Genomic DNA, 24539 nt, shown 5'->3' on the forward strand with positions numbered 1-24539 from the left:
TACCGCACCGAAATCGAAAATCAGATCGCTGATTTCTTGAATTCTTTCATTTTTGGCGCAAAATTTGAATAACCTGATGTATTTATAACTATATAACCCTTTATCAAAACAAAAAACACCTGACAAAGTAAATAAGGCTTAACATACAAAAAAGGCTTATAAGCTCTCGCTCAATTTATGTTAAAATATTAACAGAAAAATCTATGGTGGATAATTTTTTGCTGTGGTGAAAGTGACCTACTAGAATTTTGTGAAGCTTGCCTCACACTATTTTTCGTCTATGCAATGTCTCTATATTATATCGTTTCTGGTATAACCGTGGCTACCGCCACGGTGATGTCCTTCTGCGTACAAATGTGTTTCAGTGCACAACAACATTACAACATGAAAATTGCCAAATTCAACTGCAAATATCTCCGGACACAGATAAAATTTGTATTTTTCGCCTACGGATTATTGTTGTCGAGGACAATAAGCGTTTTTTTTTACACCTCTTTCGATATTTTTGGACACGTATTAGCAGTTGACCCCTCTACTAGACTTTTACCGAAATCTCATACAAGTCTCGCGTATAGTTCGTTGTTCGTTTTGTTTTTTGCTTTTTATTTATATCGAATAAAGATTGGATCAGATGGAATGTCAGTCTTTGCGACAACAACACGGAAGACATCGGCCATCGAGGGATATAATAAAGCGCTGGCAAAAATGATACCAAAACAGGGAAACTTTTATACATTTATCAAAGTTTTACAAACAGAGGAGTTAAATATGTCCCGAAATTTCGAAATGCCGGCTAATGGTAGTGGAGCTTTGGGAAAAACTAAAAAAAGACGGAAATTTATTGAAAAAGCTGAACTGGTTGCTAAAGCCAACGAAAATCTACGTTCTGGAATCATAACAGCTACTGCGTTTGTTAATCGAATGGTGTATCCAAAAAATGGAGCCAGAAGAAAATTTTTTTTTGAGACCAACCGTATCTTGAAGAAGAGGCGGAGGAAGAACAAGATTCCGCATCAAAGCCATCAGAAATACCGCGCTCTCAAATTTTATTCGTAATTTGTTTCGAGGTTGATCCCAATGTACTATTGATGCCGTGCAAACATTTAAAAATATGCAACGCTTGTGTTCTAATGCTGCAAGCTAAGAGTATTTCCGAAGGACTAGAAAGCTTTAACTGCCCAATTTGCCGTGAAAAGGTCGACGACACTATTCAAGTTTTCTTGTAATTGTAACTTTTACATATGTATCTACATAATAGTTTGCTGTATTTTTCCAATCTCATTGTAACTGATTATATAGTATAAAGATACCAATTCAAATTTTTATTTGGGATTTATTTAATTTTTTTGGGACTTATTTCATTTGGTAGTTATTTCATTTTTTGTTGGGAATTGTGGTTTCATTATGAAATAACTGGCAAATATTGGGAGTTATTTCATTTCCTTCTTTGGGAGTTATTTCATTTATTAAAGTTGGGAGTTATTTCATTTTTATTGGGACTTATTTCATGGGAGTTATTTCATTTAGGAGTTATTTCACTGCACCCAATGATACTGGTACTACTTAGTTGGTTTTGTTGCAAATACTTAATCCAATAGTAATAAAAGGTATTCTAATAGTAGGGTTAGGTATTCGAATAATAAGGTATACGAATAGTGAGTAGGTGTGAGGGCTTAGCCGAACTCCATAGTGCCCGAATATGAGGCGGTGCTGTTTAGGGCTGGCATCCACGCCGTTTCGCCTCATAGTAGGGCGGCGGGATGTCGGTGACCAAGAACTGCCAACCCCCTAATCCAAGGTGTTATGCGGACCGTGCCTATTGGATGATTTGCAGCCAGGCGCTAAATTCGGCTGTATTCGAACGGAGCCTTCCCGATACCGGGCCACCTCGGGAATTATTGATGGTCTTACCACAGTAAGGGGCGCTGCAGTGGCGGATGGGTCTTTCCTCGTATATAATACTGGACCGCTTAGCCCGCCTTGTCGGGCAGGTGGTCGTACGACCAAGATCAACGACTCATTACCAAATTGTAATAAGGACGATGATAAGAGGAGGACTGAGTGACAAGAGGGACTCGGGAAGCGACAGTAGTGCTGATAAAATGAACTCTGTGTTGGAAAAGAATTGAAATGAAAACGGAGTAGTGGAGTGGAGAAGGGTACGGAGCAGAGGAAGTAAAAGAGCTCTCTCGCAGTAGCGTGCAGTACTAAGGATTGTCCAAGGTATAATGATGTGAAGATGATAGCGTGCAAGGCACGAACGGGCGGTTTGAGGTGGTGGATAAAGCGCAAATCCCCACGGTACCAAAAGTTAAAGTATGGATACCATGCGTGATGAAGTCGAAGGATACACTGCAACTTCTGCAGAATCAGAATCCGAACATGCCGGCACATGATTGGAAGGTACTTTCTGTATTTCGGCCTTCGGAGGAAGGTTAGTTCTACCTCTTCCAAATAAGCAAGCAGGCGGAGGATATATTATACACGCAGCTGGCAAAATGTCCTTTGGTACAGGCAAAATTTACATGCGAAAACAAGTCCCGAGGATAAAAATTCTAACACGCTAGAAGTGGGCGAAGTCGAAAAGGACCTCAAAAAAAAAAAATAAATGTAAGGCGCGATAACCTCCGAAGAGATCTAAGGCCGAGCTTCTCTTCCAATTTGCGTCGTGCTCCTCTTGATTTTCCCTACAAATTGGCCGGACGGGACCTACATGTTTTATGCCGACTCCGAACGGCATCTGCAAAGCAGATGAGTTTTCACTGAGAGCTTTTCATGGCAGAAATACACCCGGAGTGCTTGCCAAACACTGCCGAGGGGCGACCCCGCTTAGAAAAATTTTCTTCTAATTGAAAAATCTTATTTCTAAAATTTTGATGTTGCTTTGCCCGGGAGTTGAACCCAGGGCATACGGTGTGATAGGCGGAGCACGCTACCATCACACCACGGTGGCCGCCATCAAGGACCTCAAAAGCCTAAGATAAAAAGGAAGGTGGAGGTAGCTGACGTCACCACGAAGGTGTTAGAAGAGGACCAATAGCCAAACGGTGATGCGAGTCGTACAGAGGAACACCCAGCACAGCATTTACGAGAGGCAGAAGGGGGCCTCGAATACTCTAAACCAAAAGGGCAAAGGAGGGCGACGACGGCAAGACAAAGGTGCTGGAGGGGGACAAAGAACCCAATGGTGCTGCGAGTCCTACAGATAAACCTCCAATACAGTAAAGTGGCGCCGAGCGAACTCCTAACCCTTGAGTAGAGTTCGTTTGACGTGGCGCTGAGCCAGGAGCCGTGGCTCTCATCGGGAGGAAAGGTTTCTGGACTTAGCGAGCTGTAGTAATGGTAAGGAAACAACTGCTTTCATATATGGTGCCTAATTACACTACTGAGGACCTCGTAGTGGTGGCCGTTGAGTAAAATAATAAGCAGGCATTTATCCGGGCATCCTGCTACATGGCCCATGCTGCGGAGTTCGATGGAGTGCAAGAGGCTAGTACAGGACGGTTGGTAATAGGTATTGTATAGGGTGGTAAAAAACATAGAGAAAGCCCTGGAATATAAGGAATATGCTCTAGGAGTCCTCTTAGACATTGTCGTGGCTTTCAACAATGTTTCTAAATGAGCTGTTATGGATGGTATTAATTACATTAAAGTACATCCAGCCTTAACCAGATGGATCGGCTGCATGTTAAACTGAATGAAAATTACATCACAATGGAGATTGTACTATAACTATTTCGGGATCATTCGGGCATCCTTCAGGGATCCTTTCTGGACGGTTTACGGAATCCCGTCGGGGTAATTTCGTGACTTTTTTTGGATTATTCCGGGTTCATTTGGGGAGCTTTCCAGCATTATTTTTAGATGGTTTTCGTGACCTTTTCTGAACTATTTCCAGATCATTTGGGGACCCTTCTGAGAGCATTTTAGAATCCGTCCGGGATCCCGTCAGGGTAATTTCGGAACATTTTTGGGGCTATTTCGTGATAATTTGGGGATCCTTCTGGCATCATTTCTGGATGGTTTTCGTGATCCTTTCGGGATCCGGCCAGGGTGATTTCGGGACGTTTTCGGTACTATTCCGGCATCATTTGTGGATGATTTTAGGGCCAGGGTCATTTCGGGTCTTATTCGGTATCCTTTCGGGTTCTTCCGGCATCATTTCTGGATGGTTTTTGGGATCAGTCCGGGATCCCGTCAGAGTCATTTCGGGAATTTTTCGAGACTATTTCGGGATAATTTAGGGCCCATTCCGACATCATTTCTGGATGGTTTTCGGGGTCAGTCGGGGATCCCGTGACTTCGGAACTTTTTCGGGATCCTTTTGGGACCCTTCCGGGATCATTACTGTATGGTTTTCGGGACCCCGTCAGGGTAATTTCGGAACCATTTGGGGATAATTTGGGGACCCTTCCGGTATCATTTCTGGATGGTTTGCGGGACTATGTCGGGATCATTCGGAGACCCTTCCGGAATCATTTCTGGATGGTTTTTGAGATCCGTCCAGGAATCAGTCGGGGTAATTTGTTTACTTTTTCTGAACCCTTCCGGTATCATTTCTGGATGGTTTGCGGGACTATGTCGGGATCATTGGAGGACCCTTCCGGGATCATTTCTGGATGGTTTTCGGGATTCGTCCGCGACCCCTTCAGGGTAATTTCGGGATCATTCGGGGAACCCTCAGGGATCATTTCTGGATGGTTTTTGGGATTTGTCAGGGATCCCGTCGGGATAATTTCGGGACTTTTCCGGGAAAATTTTGGTACCATTTTGGGACCCTTCCGGGATCATTTAAGGACCCTTCGAAACCGATAGTTCAGCACACATGCCTTTTTAAATTATGAGCTTTTATGACCATGGATTTGCTGCAAATTATTCGTAATTAAAATTCGGTATGTTTTATCTTTAATATCTAACACAGCTTTTTCGTTCTATTTTAGAGTTTTTTAAATGAATCCTGTAACGAACTGTTATAATTATAATTACTCTTTTTGTAATATTTTAACCAACTAAATACCCGAAAAAGCAACACTATTTTCATCTTAAAAATTCTCTTTGGTTTTAGCTAATTGTAGTTTCACTCCTTTGTTCTATGGATAGTAATTCCTTCGCCCCATTCATATCAATTAATTTAACTTAAAAACAAAATGTATTTTTCCAGTTCGAAAAAACTGTATTGTACTATTCACGTAAGCGTGCCTTTCAGGTTATCAGCTCATTTAGTTCTTTTTTTTACTCTATTACAAAAATAAAATATATTAGACAAAAATAATTTTTAAACAATAACTTGATAAGCAGGCTAACGTGAATAGCCCATATATTTTATTTTCTCCTTGCCGACGGGGCCGCGGTAAAGGCTAGTAAAATAATAAATGCAAAAAAGTAACACAATCAAAAACTCACCTACTTAGCTAAAACATTTCAAAACAAAAAATAATAACTCCAAAATGTGAATAAATTAGCGAAGTTTACAGCTTATCGATGTGGCGGAAAACCAAAAACGAATTAATTGGCTATTGTAAGGTTATGTCAAAGGCAGTATGCTATGATATCAATAACAAATACATTGATTTCCATAAGTTTGGTTGGATCAGTACCGTCATGGATCGGTCAATTTTCCCTTACTTATTTCTTAATTTTCTCTTTTTCATCTTATATTCATTAACGAAGGAACTTTAAAGCTATGATTAAAGTTTGATCTCACAACCTAAGGCATTTGCATGCGTCACACTTTAATTGTATACAACTCAATTTGTTTTTTAATAGCAATTATAAACATTTATTTGTACAATTAATCTCGTGGCAAATTTTTTAGAAAATTTTGAATATTTGGATTACTTATATTTATATATACAGTCGGAAAATAGGGGTCATAAGGCTCTGCCATATATGATGCCACAGCACAAAGTCGTTCATTCACAACGCCCGGTGCACCAGAATCTCCCTTACACGTATGAGCTACGTCACTTGCAGCACAAAACTGTGAATCTGCTAAAGGTAATCCTTCCAACGCATAACGATTCGCACATGTGTCCTCTGTTGATACATAAAATATAGTAGATTGGAGTATAGACGAAAGTGGGCTATTGCCTGGAGTTTTCGAACCCCATCCACTAACTTGCATTTCTATGCCCGGGTCTAATGCAGTACAACAAAGTTTTATTTTGTCTACTTCATCACTCCGGGAGAAGCGTGTAAGCACTACAATCACCGCTATATCCATATCAAATGTTTCGGGATCAAATCCATCTGCCAAATGTACACGCTTTGCCTTGCGAATTTGTCCATTTTCGGGAAAATTACGTAAATCCGATACACCAGCTCCAACGCTGATGTCATTCACGAGTAAATTTATCAAGCAGTGCGCAGCTGTAACCACCCTTCGCAGAGTGATCAAAGCACCAGTGCAAAGATATCTCGTGGTATCATTTATTGATACCAAGTGACGGCTATCCTTTATATCCCAATTACTGCCACCCTTAATGCGATATTGGGAATTTGTATTAGTCAGTACGCTGCTAAGGACCACAAACACGATCGCGATAGAATTGCGTAATTTCATTTTATATTAAGACTCTCCCGTCGATTGTTATGTTTAAAATGAAGCAAGTTAAATTTTCTGGGCGCTATTTATACAAAATTTTCCTCTAGTTCTCAGAAATTAGAATACTTTTTAGCTAAGTTTAAATGAATTGAGGTAAATGCTAATTAGTTTGCTTACTCCGCCCATTATAGCTTGAAGAAGTTATTGGGCAAATTTCCTCATAAAATTTCAGGTATAATAATAATTGAACAAATAGCGTTTGCTCTATCTAAAGCAAATTGTTTATTTGCATATACATACATAAGTAAGCATTTGCACAAGTGAATAGATTTCTTAATTTGATAACGATTATGTGATATGTGTACAATAACTGTATTTTTAAGGAACAAATAGAGAAAATACTTAATTAGCTCTATCTGTTTCCAAAACCATAGTTGGGGGCAGTGCACTAAATTTTGAGCAACAATACTGCTCGAAGCTAAGTGGGTTGGCATAATCAAGATCTAGTATTAAGTGTTAATGGGACATTAATTTCGTCCGATTTAATCGTCTGTTCATCTTTAACATATTCGTAAAAATTAATAAGCTTAAGACGGCATCTATAGGAAAATGGAAATTGAGTTTACATCGCCTCAAATAAATAACAAGTAAGGAAGGCTAAGTTCGGGTGTAACCGAACATTACACACTCAGCTGAGAGTTTTGGAGACAAAATTGTCTTTTTCGTGGATACATACAAGAAAAATAACCATGTAGGAAAATGAACCTAGGGTAACCCTGGAATGTGTTTCTATGACATGGGTATCAAATGAAAGGTGTTAAAGAGTATTTTAACTCTTTTTGCAGCGTCCAGCACCTCTTGCTCTGTAATTTGCGGAATTTCCGTACTTTCTAGATCCTCGCTTGGATAAGTCCAGCAATCTTGCGCCGGGAAAAGTTTTTCAACAATAATATTCATCAGTATCGGGCACGTAGGTTGCTGTGATATCTGTCCTTTAACTTTGGCCATCACAGTTCTGTAGGCTGATCCCCAAGGATCTACGCCGACATTATCCAGCAGTTCACTAAAGCATATCTTCTTGCTCTTTTTTATGGCATTTTTAAGTGCCTTTCTTTGTGCGACATAGGTGCTGTGTAACTCCGCATATCGTGGTGATGAGCGTGCCCTCTGCGCTATTCTTCGTGCTTTGTGACATTTTCTACGCTCTTCCGCAATTTCGTAATTCCACCAATATACCGGAGTGCGCTGTGCTTTTCCGCGACTTCTGGGCATGGCAGCATCACATGCCATACATAGCAACTTAGTGATTTGAACCGACTGGTCTTCCGCATGCGATTCTCGTACTATGGCGTCCTGGGGTGACTCTATAATGTGTTTGTACGATATGGGTATCAAATTAAAGGTATTAATGAGGGGTTTAAAAGGGAGTGGGCCTTAGTTCTATAGGTGGACCCCTTTCCGAAATATCGCCATAAATGTGGACCAAGGGTGACTCTAGAATGTGTTTGTACGATATGGGTATCATATGAAAGGTGTTAATGAGTATTTTAAAAGGGAGTGGGCCTTAGTTCTATAGGTGGATGCCTTTTCGAGATATCGCCATAAAGGTGGACCAGGGTTTTTTTTTTGCGGGGAGGCTGAAAAATGCCTAATGCACCATAATTGCTGCCGTCGCAGCAACCGTGTGTCTGTAGACTAAAAAACAGCCCCGTCCTGGAACCGTCGCCCACCCCGGCACCACTTTCGCATTACTTCAGGGTGGCGTTCCATATTTCTCATTTTTTAAGAGGCTACTGTTGTCCCTGCGTCCAGGTTCCCGCTATTTGCTCTGAGTGTCCATTTAATCGCCACTGCTTCGCATGCGCATTTCTCTGCGCTCCCTCTCAGCATTCATTAGGGCTGTCATTACTATAAATGCCATTTTGCTCACTGCAGTCCAGCACTCTTTCCTGTTGCATGTTGTATGTGATACCAAATTTCTCGTGGTAGGTTCCTCCCCAAAGACTCCATGCAAGGTGAGTCTTTCTGCGTGGAAACGGGGGTAGTGGAACATGACGTGTTCTGCGTTTTCTAATTCCGTGGTACACATTGGGCAATGAGGATCTTCCTCTATCCTACGCTTCCATAAATACTCTTTGAAACCGCCATGTCCACTCATTATCTGCGTGAGATGGTAGTTTCAGAAAAATTAGTTCTTCAACTATGACAGAGCTAAGCTGATTTGTTTTCAAATTTTTAAAATGACACGAACTGCTGAACTGTACAACGGATAATGACTACCTTGACTGGCCTTGCCCTCACGTCAAGGTGCAGTTGAAAACAAACCGTTAACGCTTCCATAACAAATTGACACACGTCATTCCAGTTCGCCTTTTTGCTTCAGTGTTGACTTCAGATCTGTCCTCTCTTATCCCCTTCTTTTATTTTTTCCTTTCCTTACGTTTCTTTTCTTTTCTATCCTTTCCTTTTATTTTTTTTTATTTACTTAATTGATTAACTGTCTGATTTCGCTCATATCGACTCTATTATCTATATACATTGTTCCCAAATTGTGCTAGAGTGTAGAAAACACTTTCAAAGGTTAGATCTAAGCTTTCGCTTACATTCTGGATTCCCTTATACCAAAGAATTTGATTTAAGTACTATTCCGAAACCTATTTCGGTCGGAAAATAACAGTTTCAAAAAAAACTTAGGCAGCAAGTCACACTAAACGATCTCAGTAATACTGATAAAATATCTGAAAATAAAAATGTATTACTGTGAAAGACCGAAAAAATATCAAAATAAATTAATCTCACTAAGAAAGCCCTATTTGATTTTTGGATAGCCGTTTTTAACTGTTATAAACCGAACTGCTGTCTATGCTTAACTGTCAAATGCAATCTCTTCTTCGTAGCTAACGAATCACAATCATTTTCACCTGATTTTAATTTATAACTTTAATACGTGGTAGAAAATTTTTGGTTGCTTTCTTTCTTATTGGATGTTTTAATGTCTGTGCTTCCTTCATTTTGCGCGCCCTCTACCGCAATCGATCATTTAGAAATATATGCAATGATATACCTTTGATAAAAAAAATTAGAATGCATGTGGTTTGATGAGAAAAGCGACATTTGATTTTGTTGCTGTTATTGTTGTATAGTTACCCCGTTAGTTAATTGGTCTTCTACCGATTCAAGCGAATTGTGGCATAATCGAGGTCTTTCAGCGCTAGTCCTCTCATATCGTATTACCAATATCTACTACACCATCAACAATGATGGGTACAGCATTAATATTTGACAAAAAGTAGAAGATAATAAGACCGATTATTCGCTATCTTAGGATTCTAAGGTAGAGATGTACCCTTAGTTTCAAATTCCTTGAATTACCATCCACTGAGATGGTTTGTCCGATTGCTATCACCTCTGCTGTGGACGCTGGTCATCAACCAACTGCTCAGGCGATTCGATGAGGGACCCGTAAAACTTACGGCTTACGCAGATGACATTGCAATTGTCATAAGTGAAAAGTGCCTTCTAACGATCAGCTCTTTGATGGATCGGGCGCTTCTGGATAGTCATACCTGGACATCTAAAGTCGGGTTGAAAGCCAACGGGGAGAAGACGGATATGGTCTTGTTTACAAAGAGGTACAAGGTCCCAAATTGGACCAGGCCTAAGCTAGTAAGGGTGGCCCTACAGAAGATACCTTGCACAAAATATCTAGGAATCATCCTAGACAGTAAGCTGTCATGGAAGCTCAACGTGGAAGAGAGGGTGAAGAAGGCCTCAACGGCACTTTATCCATGTAACTGATGGCTGGGATGTACGTGGGGCTTATCGCCCCTCTTTCTCATTGGGTTTTTACAGCGATTGTAAGCCCCATTCTATACTATGGAGTTCGTGTTTGGTGGAAAGCCACACAAAAAACAACCTTCCTCAAAAAAAAGGGGCTATGCAGACTATCAATGCCCTGAAAACAACCCCGACGGCTGCACTGTATACAATTCTGCACATTCCACCTGTAGACCTGGTGGCAAAGAATATAGCGTTAGCAACTGCAACAAGGCTCGGTGTCTCGGAGCAGCTTGAGCGCCGACCATATGGCCATAGTAGTATAGCATCATCAATCACAAGACGAACAGACTACCTGATTCACTATCTGCGCTTCTAGTGAGATCTTAAGGCGACAATAGAGGCGGATGGTTGGCGCAAAGGTGCCCAAATGGCGAACGAGGCGATGGATGTGTACACAGATGGTTCCAAAGTAGTGGAAGGAGTAGGATCTGCGGTATACTGTGCTGATCCGGAAATAAACACATCCTCCAGGCTGTCGGATTACTGTAGCGTTTTCCTAGCGGAAATAATATTCGTAAATAAAGCAGTAGAATCACTGGAAGAAAATAGCTTAAGTTGCAACCGTATTAACTTTTATATTGACAGTCAAGCAGCAATTAAGGCAATAATCTCGCATAGCACAGCATCTAAATGAGTGTTAGAGTATAAGCAGTCTCTGGAGAGAATCGGGACAGGGATAAGCATACCGCTATATTGGGTCCCAGGGCATATGGGAATATATGGGAATGAAAAAGCAGATGAACTTGCTAAAAAGGGCGCATTGCTTGAAGCTTGCTCCGTAGACGTCCCAATTGTCGAATAGCCGAATAAATCTGTGTTTGATTTAAGATTTTAATATTAGTTATTTAAGGAAATGATTTAAAGAATTATAAATGAGATTTTAATATAGAATTTATTAGAAAGAAAACCAAACTTCAATTTTACGTCCGCTTGCTACGGTTGCACGATTCGACTTCCTTTTGCATTCATTCGTTAGTCTTGTTCGATTTTGTTCTTAAGCAGTAGCAAGGTTGCCATCTGTAGTTGACAACTCGGCCCTTCCTGATAGATCGTCACTCCGGGACGATTGGTATGCTGGACACCATTCATTTCTTTCGTCATCTTGCTCAGGACCTAATGTACACCAAGGTTTCATGTTGGCGTTGGTGAAAACGCCTGTGTAATTTCTACCCGACTTTTGTGCATTGGTAGGTTTTCAACCACATAGCGGTCATAAGGTAGCACCTTTGTTACTTGATACGGACCCTTGTATATCGGTTCCAATTTTTGTGACGTACCTGTTGGAGAAGGTATATTATCAAGGGCTATTAAATCACTTATGTTATATTGCCGTGGTGTTCGATGCTTTCCATCAAACCTTTCTTTCCATTTCTTTTGCTCGTTATGTATACGCTCACAAACTTCATTGGATCTGAATTCGTTGGAAAGCTCTTCGCCAGTAGCATCGTCATCTTGTATAGCCTGTATGGGTCTATTGGTGGTAACATGTCGTAGTTTATACCCAAACACCAAGCTATTCGGACTTTGTTTGGTAGTAGCGTTGCTTTGTGAATTGATGCACCACTGAAGCTGGTACAATGCGTCGTCCCAATCCTTCTCGTTCTTACTACTGCATTTAAGTGAAGCCAAAATTGTGTTGTTTACGCGTTCAGCTTGACCATTGGAGCGAGGCGTGCGCACTGCTGTCTTGGCATGATGGATGCCGTAGTCTGTCATGAATTTGCTAAACTCTTTAGAGGTAAAAGCCTTCCCTCTATCCGTTACTAAACTCTGTGGTCGCCCATAAGTGGTCATGTATTCACGCAATTTTGTCAGTACTGGAGCTGTCTTCGTATTTCGTAAAGCTTTCAGTACCACATACTTCGTAAACGCACATACAATTACCAAAACGTACGAATTGCCATGCTTACTTTTCACAAATGGTCCGAGGTGATCAAGGTGTACCGTCTGGAAAGGAATCGGAACCACTTCCTTCAGATGGAGTTGCGCATCTCGTTTTCCGCCCTTGACTTTGTTTAAACAACATTCCGGACAAGCGTCGATCTACGATTTGACGTAAACTCGCATACGTGCGAACCAAAAGTATTTGCTCAACCGTTCGATAGTCTTCTCTACTCCGAAATGACCTGCTTCGTCATGACAAGACCGTTGACTCGCCATTTCACCCCTTGTAGTACCACTAACAATTTCTTGTTGCCTAGTTTACGGTAAAGTCTAGCACCCTCGACGACGTAATCATCTTTAAGTTGTTTCACATTATTTCCAGACTTCTCATCGAGGATTTCAATGATATCCTTTAGTTTCTCGTCCTGCCGTTGCATTGCAGCCACCCAGTCATCTGATATGCTAACCACTGTATAAACCGAATCAGCGACTGTCGTTGCCTCACATGATGGCTGAGTCCATCAGCTAAAGCGTTTTTCGTTGCTGCCCTATGTATGCATTCGAAGTCGTATTCTTGTAATTTCAGTCACCACCTGGCTATGCGTGGAATCAACGGTGTCGTTGCCTTTGTGGATGCAACTGCGTTGCAATCCGTAACCACCTTAAAATGTTGGCCCATTAAATACGTTCGATATCGCTGTAAAGTTTCCACTATGGCCAGAACTTCCAGCTCATAGCTTGCATAATTTCGCTCAGCGTCGTTACACTGCCTGCTAAAATAAAAAACAGGTCTCCATTGGTCGTTCTCATTTTGCATTAAAACGCCTGATAAACCTAAAGCTCTTGCGTCGGTATGTACTTCGTGCGTTTTCGTTGCATCGTACATAGCCAAAACTGGTTTCTTAGTAATAGCCGTTTTCAAATCGTTAAAAGCCCTGATTTGTGAATCCTGCTATACAAAATTACTATTTTTACGCAACAATGCTGTTAAAGGTCGTGCTAAGATAGCGTAATTCGGTACAAATTTCCGAAAATATCCAGTAACACCCAGAAACTGACGTACTGCTGTCGAATTCGATGGCACAGGAAACTCTTCTATTACCTTAGTTTTATTTTCACCTGATCTGATACCATTTTTGTCGATAATATGTCCAAGAAATTGGACTTCTTTTGCCAAAATCGTGCTTTTAGATGGACGTAATGTTAAGCCTTCGCATCGGATAGCCTCAAGGAATTCCCGTAAAACTTCCAACCCTTCGTTAAAAGTTTGCGTCGCAATAATTACTTCATCAACATAGTTAATTACCTTATCTCGATGTTTCATTTTTTTAATAACTTTAACGATCACCTCCTGAAAAACCATGGGCGCGTTAACTAATCCAAAGGGCATAACACTGTGCTCTAACAGCCCCTCGTGTGTCAAAAATGCTGTGTATTGTTTGGATTCCTCTGCCATTGGAATCTGGTAATACCCCGATGTCATATCCAGGGTATTGAAAAACTCGTTGCCTGCCAATCGTGCTAGTTGTTCTTCAACAACCGGCATTAAATAATTTTTCTTCACCGTCACCTCATTAAGTGCTCGAAAATCTATGCACATCCGGTCTTCTCCATTCGATTTCTTAACCAACAAAACCGATGCTGCATGAGGAGAACTATTCGGTCGTATAATACCATTATCTTGCAACTTCCGTAAAATATTTGTTAGTGCTGGCCTTTGCGCAAATGGAACCTGATATCGTTTTCCCAAAATTGGTTTACTCGTTGTAACCCCAATCGACATTTGCGTATTTTTGCACCGCTCAATTTGTTGAATATCTTCTGAAAAACAGTCTTGATACGTTAGTAAAAGTTTTGAAACCTCACCTTTCTCCTTGCTCATTATTTCACTTGATAAGTTGAACTCATTTTCGATTGAATTTATTTGTAGTATGTCGTGATCATTTGCTAAGTGATAGCCATACTCCTTCAGAGCATCACGACCCACTAGAATGTCGTATGGTATCATGTCATCACCCACTAGATATAACGTTACCAGTCGTTGAACATTACCCATCACTCCACGTACCTCTAATTTTTCTGATGCGTGTACCTCACATCCACCGAACCCAATAAAACGTTTATCTGTATGTTGTGCGTGCATGCCCTTTGCTGCTGTTGTTCGAATTAAGGAACAAACGCTACCTGTATCGACGAAGGCCTCGAACTGTTTACCCTCGACAATAAATGCCTTTGTCACTGGTTTCTCTCCGATATTATCATTATCTATAGCCATCACTGTCGGTTTCACCTTACAATCTTTCGCGTTATGACCTATTTTGAAGCATGAAGTACATTTTGGTTTACGTTGCGGCTGTGTACATTTAGCCGATATGTGCCCAAAATCGTTGCAGTTATAGCATTTGATTTGACCTGTAGGCTTAACGTTCGTTTTCTGCTCCGTCTTCGGTGATTGTTGCATTGACTGTGCGCTCATGCTTGTTACAGTTGAATTACCTGAACTCTTTAAGCTTCTTAGTGCTGCCAACAAATCACTGCATGATCTAAATTTGATTGCTGCTAACGTCTTTGACAGTGAAACATCTCCTAGTCCACCAATAATATGCGTAATAATTGAATCTTCGTCAATAGCACCTTGCCGGCCCAACGTTACCATTGTATAGTAATATTCAATAAAATCTTCTGTGTTTTTACGCTTTCGTTTCGCCATCATTTTATGAGCCTCAGCTGCATTTACTGTAGTCGGAAAATCAATATAAAATGCATTCACAAATTCCACCCATGTGCTGTAAACTGGTTGCGCGTCTAACCACATTTTCGCCATACCCTTAAGTTTATGCTGGATCGCAATTAACACCATTGTTTCTTGCCATTTGTGGCACTGTTTTAGCTGCTCTACCTTGTGAATAAACTGTTGTGGTGTTATCGAACTTTTAATTGGATCAAAATCCGGCATAACACCCACCATATCTTGAATCGTCATATGTTTTACCACGGGCACTATAATTTGATCATTACCTGAATTAACACTTCCATTACCCTCGTTGTTAATTTGCTGTACCGACTCCATCGTTGTGTTGTTATTAGAAACCTGACCATTTACATTCATTGTATTGATGGCTTTTGTTAAATTTAACAAAACATCTTTGAGCCCATCAATTTGCGTTTGTACTTCATTCACGTTCGAACACGAGCTTTCTTCTAATTCTTCTTGGTCGATTTCATCGCCTTGTAACAACTCTTGAAGTTTCGCCACTTTATGCGTTTTTGTTCCGCTTATCGTCACTCCATCAGCCCTCAGAAGTGCATTTAATTGCGTTACTTTCAACGATGTAAGTTTCAACATTTTAAATTTTATTATTGTTTATTAAATATATTTTATTTAATTTCGTTTGTGCAATAGCGTACTGCACGTCTAGAATCTTCCACCAAATGTTTGTCTCCTTACATACATATGTACGTATATAGCGTAACGAGCGTAAGTTGCTTCTTGTTGTCATATAATTTAGATTCTGATTTTGCTTTTCTTTGCAACGTCGTTATTATTTGAACTGCTCAAATAACACTTCTGCTTGTTGCCGTTTGTCGTTGCAAATAAAAAAAAGCACAAAAACAATGTCTTCGCTGTCACAGCCTTGCCTTGCTGCTTTCCTAAGGTCGTTTCTGCTTTGAATTTTGCCCTGCGTCGATCGCTCAAAATTTTCGTTGAAAAGTTCTGCCCTGCGCCGTTTGCAAATTCCTGCGTTTGCGCTGCCGACTTCTCCGTTGCAATGTTGTGTGTCCACTCAATGCGTGGTTGCTTCGCAGATTCTCTGCTCTACGTACGTTTACTTCGTTGTTTGTGCTGTTCTGCAGCCGTAAATTTTTATACACCTATATGGATGCTAAAATTTTTGAATATAAAGATATTGCATGCGCGAACTTCGGTGGAAAACAGCGGAGCGTAACAAAATTCTAGTAGGCCACTTTCACCACACCAAAAACTTTAACACAATTTTTAACATAATTTACGCACAGAAATACACTGATTGGAGTTTTAGTGAGTAAAAGTTAAAATTCTGAACACATTAGCTGAATAAAAAGTGTACAAATAATTATTAAATAACAAATACAGACTGTGGTAGCTTAACAAATTCTGCTGTGGAAAGTGGTGAATGTGACCTACTAGAATTTTGTGAAGCTTGCCTCACACGATTTTTCGTCTATGCAATGTCTCTATATTGTATCGTTTCTGATAGATGTACATATGTATATATATACGTTGTAGGCGTCGCTATTTAATGCTAATAGCTGTGGATATTCTTATTCCACTCTGACTGTCGAATAGCCGAATAAATCAAACACATATTTAAGAATTTAATATTAGTTATTTAATGAAATGATTTAAAGAATTATAATTGAGATTTTAATATAGAATTTATTAGAAAGAAAACCAAACTTCAATTTTACGTCCGCTTGCTACGGTTGCACGATTCGACTCCCTTTTGCATTCATTCGTTAGTCTTGTTCGATTTTGTTCTTAAGCAGTAGCAAGGTTGCCATCTGTAGTTGACACAATTAAACTGCCCGAGATTAAGCGAAGGCGAGAGGTGCACATGTTCGACCAAGCGGGAAAGGCGTGGGTGCAAGCGCGGGGCTATAAAGTGTCGAAGATTATGTGTAGGTCTTACAACCTTACATTAACAAAGTTGCTTCTATCATTAAAAAGAGAGGACTGTAGACTCATGACGGGTATTTTGACTGGACACTGCCTTCTGGCGTCACATGCCTTTAAATTAGGCTTGGTCAGTGATGGCAGGTGTAGGAAGTGGGGGTTGGAGGAGAAAACGATCGAGCTCGTTCTGGGGGTCAGGGGTCTTGCCAGGGTCAGACTCCAGCTATTAGGAGTGATGTAGCTGTCAGATCTAGAAGCAGCAAGTGGCTTAAGTCCTAGGAAGCTTCTAGTATTTGCCAACAGGCCGGAGTTATTTTTTAATATAGGTTAAGGTTTTTGATAGGGTTTTCAGTTTGGTCATTGAAACAAACTTCTGGCAACACTTGGGCTCATTCAGTCTATGTGAGGTCCTCGTGGACCGACCAGTTAAACCTAACCTTACCTAAGTTCACCCCTAATAGACTTCTTTTTTATTAAAATTATCAGTATCGTCCAACTTGCGCAAAAATTCAGTAGAAATCGGTATTAATATCGGGAAAAATTCGCCGATAACCATGCCCACCTTGTCCACATTTGAAATTTGAAAAAAAGGGATAGTTCATTACCAAATACCGATTTAGTAATAAATCTTCGCAAAGGAACCGAAAAAAGAAAGGTCTAACGTACTAGTCGTCACAGTCCTCATAAATCAGACAAATAAATAAAACAGTGGGCCGCGTCGAATTTCAGTTGATAGTCAACCCCTCATGTCTTTACAAATGATATTTTCATATTAGGATAAGTAAGACCAACTGAACTTTAATCAGGTTATGCTACGGCTCACATTTTTAGAAATTTCACGCACCCAGCGCTTTTATATAATGGCCAGATGTACTATACTACACTCTTTGCATTACTTTCGGTATTTTTTTTAATTCAGAAATTTTTTCAAAGTAATTTTTCTCCGTATGAAACTAGAACTTAATTGGCCTAAATTTTTTTGCAGTTACTCCGACATTGATCAAATAAGAGGTAGTGTAGTTTTTCTCAAAGGAATATTTAATAGACAGACACGACTTTTCTAGGTTTTATTGTGGTCTATACAATAAATCTCCGCCAGATTTCATATGCTCTTTACTATTTTTACAAATTAACCTGCATCATCTACATAAGCCGAAGAATATTTGCAGTGAAACCTCTCGACATATATTCATTCAGGAAGTGTGCCCACCTCTGCTAACGTTTTTAATGTTAACTGCCTTGTGAAGTAGTTTTAATGCATTATGTGATTTTTTGTCGCTTATCGGGGTATTTCGAATTCAGTTGTGTGATTCGGACGATAACAGAAGGCGCAGAATTATATAGAATTTATTCAAATTCGATGCATTATATGTATATATTTTGCTAGGCAAAGAGCCACAATAAACATTGCTTAGTTGTACTTTGCTAGCTTAATTAAATGCAATATCAGTACCAATTTTATGGCCTACACTTTGTTCAATTTCGTAATAAAATTTATGACTGAATTCAAGTGATACTTTTATGAGTGTAATCATTATGACGAGTTATTTATGAGCATATGCACAAATTGCCTATAAAGCATTTGATGCACACTGTGTGTGCTAATTGTTTCCAAAGCTTTTTATAACTTCTATTGTATCGCGAATAGCTGCCACTTTTATAATTTTATAACGTTCGAATTTTTATGAAATGTTTATTGGAAATATAAACCAGGGGAATGCACCCCCATCGTTGAAATGAGAAATGTGCACGCGGGGACGCAATTTTAGTTCTATGGAGTAATAAAATGAAAACAAAATCATAGAAAAATTTGCTCAAATGTATGGAAATTCATTTTCATTTTATAATCTAATGAAACCGGAATCACTTCCTGCCCTTATCATTGAGCTAATTTCTTGTGAGGTTAGATATTGCCAGAGCTGCTCAACACCTATACACTTATAGCACTTTTGTTTTTGTTTTGTCCTGAAGAATAAGCACATATATAAACTCACACTTTAAATATAAAACAAGTTTGATAGCACTCGAATATGCCCTCAAATATACTAAATGCGATTCATATGAAAGTGCCTGAATTTCATATGAAAGTGCAAAGAAAAAGCACTTTGCTATGATATTCAAATTTACACTAGCAAATTGACAACAAACAATTTTTCAAAAATATTGTAGCACTGAGAAACGTTTTAATTCAAAGTTCATTTATTAAGGGGACCCTCAATATTCTTTAAATATTTAAAATAAATTTTCTTTTTTTTTCAATTTAAAAAAGTTTCAGTGTACACATTATTTTGTGTATGTATTACGATTTGCACTTCAATATAAACATTTTTGGGCAGCCCTGGATATTACTATACGTTTTCAAATATTTTTGTAAAACTATTTTAGTATTTAAAAATCAGAAGCATTTCTAGAAACTTAACTTGCTAAGGCCGTAACTTGAATAGGGCGGTCAAAGGATGCGGGTTTAACCTTCGAGTTAATCGCTGAAACAGCGTGGCGATTCAGTTGCAACTCATGCATTCGTCCTCTTAAGTACATACGAGCTGTCAACTGCTCGGTCAACTCAAATGTCATAAATGTCTTCTGTTCTCCCAGTTCTGTTGCTATCTTGTGTGATATTTATCTCGACATTGCTGAAATACTTATTTCCCGTGCTTCAATCTTGAATGTTTTTTGTAATGATATTTATGAAATACGCGTCTCCCTCAATTCCAGCTGTGAAAATATTGTGGACGTTTGTGCAGATATTTAGGCCAATATCATGTAAAAATTTGTGTTTGTTATTGTCTGCGGTGTTTCTTTTTTCTGTACCAATTTTATTGTTAACTCATCGCCATCAAGATGAAAAACATACACTTACATGTTGATTCCTTCTGATTCCATGACATCTCGTAGTGTTGGTTGTAGTTCTGTCTTATTACCTGAAGTATTCAAGCCGCGGGTGTCCAACTCCTTTTTCGGTTGCTGTATCTTTTATTTACTCAACTTGGCCAACTTTTTGTTGTCCTCTGAAACTTTGGATTTTATTCAACAATTCTTCTCCTGACACCAATTGTTACGTGTTTCAAGGATTTTCGATTGTTCCTTGCCTTCTGTTAACGTTCGCATCATTGTACTGTCGAATATATAAACTGGAATGTTCTGTATGCCAAATGCTTCTTAGTACTACTTTTAGTACTACTATGGTAGTAAAACTTCGCAAATTAATGTACCCGCCTACTTCACTTATTTCGTGTTAAACTCAAACTGCCTAACTCTTTCCCATACTGCACTGCTTATATTCTCTCAATTGCCTCGATCTCCTGTTTCTCTTTGGGCCCAGAATTTTCGCCCACAACTTTTTCAATAAGTTGCTTATTAACTTCTCTCAAATCTTTGCATCTAATACTCACTGTTGTCTTCTATGTATATGAGTGAGTAATGTAGTCTAAGCCCTTGGTTAATATGTACATGTCTGCGTAGCCATTTGTTGTCTCATCTGCTTACATCTGCGTTTGTGGTTGTGCATTTATTTATTTTCTACCGGCATAGTGAAGTGTCGGAATCGCTAATATTCGCCACAATACTTTATTTACTAGAAAAAAGTTCATGAAATGCTTTTAATTCGAACTTGTCCCACCCGTGTCACTAATATTTCAGATTACAGCAATATAATCTCAAAGAGAAGTTAATTCGAAAGTGTTCATATATCTAAAAGTATTTAAGCAAAAGAAGCTACGTCCATATATTCGCAGTTTTATTAATATATGACACAAGTTATGGCCACGTTTTTGTCCTTCCCGTGACAATTGTTAATCTTATTCGAATTTGCAACAATATAAATAGTGCTTCTCTAACAGTAATAAATTAATATTAATGGTTCTAACCTATCACTTATAACTAGAAATCCCCAGCTGGTTCTACCAAATTGTTTCAACAAAGATGAAATATTGCTTACAATTGTCCCAACCGTGACAATGGAACATACCAGGGCAAGTTAAGCAAAAAGTTTTGAAGATCTAAAAAAACTACCCAACAAGTTGATAGTTGCAAAGTTCGTCTATCATTAGCTTTTTTCTAAGAACTTCGATTGAGCCCTTAGGGTCAAGGCAAAAAATTTTTACATAAACAAAGTCGACAAACTCTTCCACAGTTTCCAAAATACCCATAAAACTGCAGGCTGCGCAAAAAGTATAGCCTCATAAATTAGCCAAAATAAGTAATTCTACTGTTCACCGCCCAAATTAGCAAGCAACCCGCCGGCTATGGTATAGCCGCTAATGTGACAGCATTAGGTTCGAACGAGCAAGTGTGGCGTATATATGTACACATAAACTCTATCATTCGCTGGTGGTATTTGAGGATAATAAAAATAACAAGTAAGGAAGGCTAAGTTCGGGTGTAACCGAACATTACATACTCAGTTGAGAGCTATGGAGACAAAATAAGGGAAAATCACCATGTAGGAAAATGAACCTAGGGTAACCCTGGAATGTGTTTGCATGACATGTGTATCAAATGGTAGGTATTAAAGAGTATTTTAAGATTGAGTAGGCCATAGTTCTATAGGTGGACGCCTTTTCGAGATATCGCCATAAAGGTGGACCAGGGGTGACTCTATAATGTGTTTGTACGATATGGTTATCAAATTAAAGGTATTAATGAGGGTTTTAAAAGGGAGTGGTTGTAGTTGTATATGTAGTTGTATTCCAAGGGCTTTTGATTTCGCCCTGCAGAACTTTTTCATTTTCTTCTACTTAATATGGTAGGTGTCACGCCCATTTTACCAAGTTTTTTTCTAAAGTTATATTTTGCGTCAATAGACCAATACAATTACCATGTTTCATTCCTTTTTTCGTATTTGGTATATAATTATGGCATTTTTTTCACTTTGCGTAATTTTCGATATCGAAAAAGTGGGCGTGGTCATAGTCGGATTTCGGCCATTTTTTACACCAATACAAAGTGAGTTCAGGTAAGTACGTGAACTGAGTTTAGTAAAGATATATCGATTTTTGCTCAAGTTATCGTGTTAACGGCCGAGCGGAAGAACAGACGGTAGACTGTGTATAAAAACTGGGCGTGGCTTCAACCGATTTCGCCCTTTTTCACAGAAAACAGTTATCGTCCTAGAATCTAAACCCCTATCAAATTTCACAAGGATTGGTGAATTTTTGTTCGACTTATGGCATTAAAAGTATCCTCGACAAATTAAATGAAAAAGGGCGGAGCCACGCCCATTTTGCAATTTTCTTTTATTTTTGTATTTTGTTGCACCATGGTTGTTGCACTGGAGTTGAATGTTGACATAATTTACTTATATACTGTAAAGATATTAACTTTTTTTTTTAATTTGACTTTAAAAAAAAATTTTTTTAAAGTGGGCGTGGTCGTTCTCCGATTTTGCTAATTTTTCCTGCCAAATTTCATCATGATATCTTCAACGACTGTCAAATTACAGCTTGCAAAACTTCTAAATTACCTTCTTTTAAAAGTGGGAGGTGCCACGCCCATTGTCGAAAATTTTACTAATTTTCTATTCTGCGTCATAAGTTCAACTCACCTACCAAGTTTCATTGCTTTATCCGTCTTTGGTAGTGAATTATCGCACTTTTTCGGTTTTTCGAAATTTTCGATATCGAAAAAGTGGGCGTGGTTATAGTCCGATATCGTTCATTTTAAACAGCGATCTGAGATGAGTGCCCAGGAACTTACATACCAAATTTCATCACGATACCTTTACTCAAGTTATCGTGTTAACGGACGGACGGACATGGCTCAATCAAATTTTTTTTCGATACTGATGATTTTGATATATGGAAGTCTATATCTATCTCGATTCCTTTATACCTGTACAACCAACCGTTATCCAATCAAAGTTAATATACTCTCTCTGCTCAACTGAGTATAAAAAAATTTGCAACCCCAAACACATTAAACAAGAATTATGTGCAGCAAATGAGATTTTCCAACGCAAAGGCTTATGAAACGCAATAAGAACTCGTAAATATCTTATGTTTGCGACAGCAAACAGTGAAAATTGCATGCGAACAAACCCCTAAATGAGCAAAAATGGGCAAACAAATGTGCTTACACTTAAAAAGTGTAAGAAAAAATATAAATATATAAGTAAACACGAGAAACATAAATAAATACCAAATGTGAATAAAAAAAGGCAAGTTATTCAAAATCGCCAAAGAAAATCATAAAAATACATTAACGAAATCATAAATTCTTATCGCAAAAGAAGTTGCGCAACAAAAAACAATGCCAACTCTCTTCCCTATAACCACATACGTATGTACAGTGAGAACCCTCCTAAAGGACACCTCTATGAGGTGGACAACTTCACCGCGCAGTTTTTCATACACCAAATTTAAGCACAATTTCAAAATCACATTTCCATCCGTTAGCCGAACACTCTCTTCGCCGGACGCGGACAGTTAGATATAAAATGGGATGGAAAACCTCTACTGAGCGGACACCAGTGGCGTAGTGAGGTTTTCTTGTGTCCGGGACAAATATTTATTTTCTCCCCTATATCACGAAAACAATATAACTTTATATATTCAAAAATTGATAAACTAATAAAGTCGTAAGCTGTAGATATCATCTATAAGTAGACTCAAATACATATTTAATAATAATATGATTATAATACATTAATAAAACTAATATCTATGTGCAAATTTTCCTTTCCTTGAGGAAGCAAATATGTCACTGATATCATCAAAATTTACCATTTCAATTTTTTCTTTTTCCATACTAAATAATGTTAGGGCACTTAGGCGACCTTGCCTCTTCGTTGATCGCGAATATGTCAAAATGAGTTTTAATTTGCTGAATGAACGTTCGCAGCTAGCAATTGATATTAAGATAGTCAAGAGTATATGAAGTGCCAATCGCAAGTTTGGAAAAACATCTCCATACGAGATTATAAAAGTAAGTAATCCTAACGGAGTTTTAGGTTCAATTTCTTTTCTAATTCGAAGTAATATTTTGCAGTCACATATTTCGATAAAAGGTTCTGTGCCATCGAAATCTGTACTATAAATTCACCCAAGTTCTTACAATTTCTTTCTAAATCGATGTTATCCTTGTTTAACAAATTTGCAACGTCTAAGAGAAATCTAAATCTAAAATAAAGGTCATTTAGTCGTGTAAATCTTGTACGTATTTCTTGTTGGAGACGATCGAGAACATTTTTCATAAAGCGAGAAATTTCACATTCTGCGAAAAGACCAACATCTCTATTCGATTCTCCGAGCATCTTGCAGTGCCTTCTTACACGTCTAAGAGAAATCTAAACCTAGAATAAAGGTAATTTAGTCGTGTAAAACTTGTACGTATTTCTTGTTCGAGACGATCTTTCATAAAGCGAGAAATTTCACATTCTGCGAAAAGACCAACATCTCTAGCCGATTCTCCGAGCATCTTGCGGTGCCTTCTTACACGTTTTACTATATCAATATCTCATTTTTCACAAAGAGACTTTGTTTTTTCTATTGCTTCTTCACAGAGAGTGTATCGAATTTCGGATAGTTCAGTCGCTAATCATTTAAGACAGGCATCGGCAAAATCACAATGCAGATATGTTAGAGAGAGCGCGATAATCGCGCACATCGCTTGATGCATCGG

The 24539-nt window shown here is 38.8% G+C and overlaps 1 protein-coding gene across 10 annotated transcripts in view; it reads left to right on the forward strand.

Moving 5' to 3' along the window:
* elB (elbow B) overlaps nucleotides 1-24539 on the forward strand; it is a 296956-nt gene that overhangs the window by 262939 nt on the left and 9478 nt on the right. Inside the window, exon 1 of one of the 10 annotated variants that reach the window (XR_010949511.1) lies at nucleotides 23660-23843. The exons of the other annotated variants lie outside the window; for them this stretch is intronic. The gene's annotated coding sequence lies outside the window, so the exon portion shown is untranslated. Of the gene's footprint in view, nucleotides 1-23659; nucleotides 23844-24539 lie in introns of those variants that run through there. 10 annotated transcript variants of the gene reach the window in all.

This window comes from Eurosta solidaginis, chromosome 2 (assembly GCF_040869045.1).
Source record: "Eurosta solidaginis isolate ZX-2024a chromosome 2, ASM4086904v1, whole genome shotgun sequence".
Classification (NCBI taxonomy): domain Eukaryota; kingdom Metazoa; phylum Arthropoda; class Insecta; order Diptera; family Tephritidae; genus Eurosta; species Eurosta solidaginis.